Genomic DNA, 4,329 nt, shown 5'->3' on the forward strand with positions numbered 1-4,329 from the left:
AGTCACATGAACCACCTTGTTCCTACAACACCTATTCCCAAAATCTGCACACAGTAGTACAGATGAAATGAATATCTGCTAAATAAAGAACAAGGTGAATGAAATTTACTATGGGTTTAAAAACTCAGAGAAATTTGGAGAGATTTTTACTTCTCAATTCCATATGACATTACATATAGCATGCATTAAACTAATAAATTAGTGAATAAGCATCTATTTTCATTCAGGTTAAAAAAGTGGGGGGGTCTGGTTAAAGCACTGAATTGCCCAGGCTAGAGCCAAACTTTCTATCCACCTGCCTCAGCCAGCCTCCCAGAATGCTGGGGTTTACAGTCATGTGCCACCACATCCACCTTGGAAAGCCATCTGTATTCAGAATTTAACAAATGCTTTCTTACATGATCAAAAACTTAATTTAATTAGCTACACCTCAAAAATAATGCTTCTTTCTGCATTCATTCATTTAGCAGGTAAATACCCCAATACAAGCAAATCCTACTTCTTAGACCAACATACACTCCTAAAGAAAATAACTACAGTATTTGGAAAATCCTGACAGCCTATACTGTCCAGAAGAGTTTACTCTTGAGTGCATTGTTATTGGGCATCAGTGAAAAGCTCAATGACACATCTGGCATTTGAGGGAATGCCACTTGAAGACAAATTAACTCCAATGAATGAAATCACCAGAATCATGCACACCTATCTTACGATAGCTTTTCTATTATGTGTGAGGCTTTTATCCAGTTTCTCTACACGAGCAGGTGAAAAATGTTTCTGTATCATCTGTAAAATGTAAAACATTTTCTCCAGGGCTGGAGACTTAGCTCAGCGGTTCGGTGGCCTGCCTTGCAAGCGCAAGGACCCGAGTTCAATCCCCAGTACCAAAAAAAAAACAAAAAAAAACACACACACACTAAACAAAACATTTTCTCCCTACACCCTAATGTTACTTTATGTAAAAATTCAACAGATTAATTCTTCATACAAGAGAATGTCTGCTTCTCCTAATTGGCATACTTCCTCTCATTAATCAATGCCAACAATAATTCTAGTTCCTTTTTTATTTTGGCACCTTAGGAAAAAGAAAAAAAACTTTAATTACATAGAGGCCCTGAGTTATCTTTGCCCTAAGTGCTTTCACCCATTTCCCTCCCTCCGTTCTCTCTTCACCAACATCTTATCATTATGTCTAGACTATTCTAAAGTACTTTCCTATTATTAGTGGGAACGTCTTAAATCCTTCTCAAAGTAGACATACTACAAATTATTAGATAAACAGTTGTCCCTGAATATAATGTTCTAACACTAGTAATATTAGTAAGAACTGAAGACAAACTTTTATCACACAAAGGATCTGGTAAACATCAAAGAATCAAAAACTAAGGACTAAAAGGTCCCAGTCTCACAGGCTAAAGAAGTGGAATAATCAAAGACATAACTGTACCTCCAAGACCACAGTCTACTTGAGGAAGTCCTAAGTGTATAGGAAAGGGGGAAATCTCCAAAGAAACCTGTAAATAAGAGACAATATAACACACATGCATTCACAGAGCTTTCATGATGCGCTCAACTCAATGCACAAAAAGCAAGGCATACAAAGTAAGTCACTTGGCTCCAACTTCCTATTCATACAACTTAAAAAGAGGTCTTAGCAATATCCTCTGGCATTCAATAGAGCAGCTCTCTACGTCATCCACTGAATGAATTCAGCTATATGCCATGCTATGACAGGAACCAAGATCATAAAAGTGAGTAATGCCTAGCTTTCAAGAATATATTAGTCTTTTATCGACATAGAGAAACTGTTTAGAAAACTATCAGTATCCAAGAATCCTGGGAAATTTTACATTGCAATAAATCCTGAGTCTAGTGTTTCTGATGATCAAGAAACAGCTGACCACTCTGGAGCGTATATAGAACAAAAGAAGGGAAAATAAGGACTTGAATAGGTATTTGTGTACCTATAATGTTCATAACAGCATTATTCACAATGGTCAAAAGATGGAAGCAATCCAAGTAAGCCATCAATAGATGAATTTAAAAAATGGCATACTCTGATGCCTCCACTTCCAATAGGATTAGGTCCCTATAAACCCATCAGAAGTTGAAAATTCTGTTAAGTGGGAAATGCGCTTAATACACCTATCTACCAAAGACGCCATGTTAGTAACACAGTACACTGTATAGTATCATCTGTTTACCCCCATAATCACATAGCTGACCAGGGTGCACCACAACACATATTGCTAGCCAAGGTAAGTGCCAAAATTCAAAATCTGAAGTATAGCTTCTACTGAATGTATGGTTTTCATACCACCTGAGACCTGAAAAATTGTAAGACAAACCATCATGGGGGAGTGAGGAGGGCTCTGTAAAGAAATATCATTTAGTCATAGAAAGGATATTGATACATGCGATGACCTAAATGGACCCTGAAGGTATCAAGTGAAGTGAAATTAGCCAGACATAAAAGACAAATACTGCATGATTCCTTCCCCTTTTATAAGGTTCCTATAGCAGTCAGATTCTTGGACAGGGGAAGAATGGTGGCTACCCAGTGTGGTGAGATGTTAGAACCTGGAGTTACTACCTAAATGGGTACAGAGTTTCAGTTTGCAGAAGATGAAAAAGTTTAAAGACGGACGGTTTAGAGAGGGACTATAAAACAACATGAATGTGCTTAATGCAACTAAATAATAGACAAAATGGCTAAACTAGTAAACGTTAGGTGTATTTCACAATGTTAAAAGATCGCCTGAGCATTCAGGTTAGACTGGGCTTCATTTCCCCAAGCATGGACAGAAGACACACAGGTTTTTCCCTAACGTCTACTTGGAACAGCGGTGCGCAGCACAGATCGTGCGTGCAGGACCCTGAGGACCAACCATCTTTCAGTCCTGACTCCAGCACTTCCAGATGATTCACAACTCTGAGCAATAATCACTGAGTCTAGGTCTCCCTGCCTGTGTTGGAGTTACAGCCAAAACTGAGAATGTCTGTAAAGAATCTGACACATCTTGACAAATAGGGAGACACTTAAATGTTTCTATTTCCTCTGCCACAAGTAAACACGTTTTGGAAACAAGTGAGAGACCGTTCCTGAAATATCTACCTTGTCAAATGAAACAAGCCTCTTACAGATCAGATAGCGGCAGAGGATAAAATACTTCAATACTATAAAAGTTATACTCCCTAGAAAGTGCCATTCAATATATAAAACCGCAAAAATCACGAGCAAGTAAGAATCATGGGCATCACGACATCAGAACAGAATGTCTTCTAAAACCAAAGCAATGAACCTCAACATTCACAAAATAATCTAGCTATACAACTCACACAGAGCCACAGGCATGGGATAGTATTCAGAATTGCACTTTTAATAAAGACTGGGTAGCACAGAAAGTAAATAAATCCCTTACTAAAATACTGCAAGAAAACGTCTCTACCCCCGAGTTAAAATTGACTTTTTCATCTTTTCTTAAATCAGTATTTCGATGCCGTGGGTAAATCCACAGATTTGCAGCACATCATCAATTCTTATAGTAACCAGGCTGAAAGCAATCTTCAGTGGTCTTTTCTACTGACAGTTTTACAAAATTCTATGTATAAGCATACTGCATATGTTACATATAACATATGCCACATTTAGCTTCAAAGACACTTTACAAAATCCACTGATCATTCCAAAATCCAGTTCTCTAAGATATTATAACCAAAAGTTTCTACTTGCTACGAGACTCTTCCAGAACCCATCTTTTAATAAATTACTTGAGCTCTTGGTTAGAATGAGTATTTTTACTTAAAATTGTAATATATTGTAGTAATACACTTGTAACTTAGTTAACTTTTTAAAAGCACACTAAAAAAATATTTTCTAAGTTGTTTGACTCCTAACTTGAGCCCCTTTTCTATTCACTGCTGTTACCTGAAAACAAGACAACAATCGAGATTATAAAACTGTAAATGTAAAGTTTCAGAAAATCCAAAGACAGAAGCACAGACTCCCAAGTTACCACCTTTAATCAAGTGAAGGTTTTCAAAACCTGATCATCATAAAAATACTTAAATCTCATCGGGTCCAGCAGTAACTCATCCCTATAACCACAACTTTCCTCCCCTGACCACGGTTTCTGCACATCTTCAGGACACAGGCTCTGTCCTGCAGACACAGCCTTAATAGGCGATCCACGTAAATCAGATGCGCTAACCTAGAACATTGATTTCCCCCAAACCCAAAGATCCCTGAGAGGTTCCTTCCAGGGTCAGCGCATCGGGCACAAAAACATTCAAGGGGAGGGGCAAAAAGATGGCCTCGGCCACCCGCCC

The sequence above is a fragment of the Fukomys damarensis genome, unplaced genomic scaffold, assembly GCF_012274545.1.
Source record: "Fukomys damarensis isolate Sample0158 unplaced genomic scaffold, DMR_v1.0_HiC HiC_scaffold_21, whole genome shotgun sequence".
Lineage (NCBI taxonomy): Eukaryota > Metazoa > Chordata > Mammalia > Rodentia > Bathyergidae > Fukomys > Fukomys damarensis.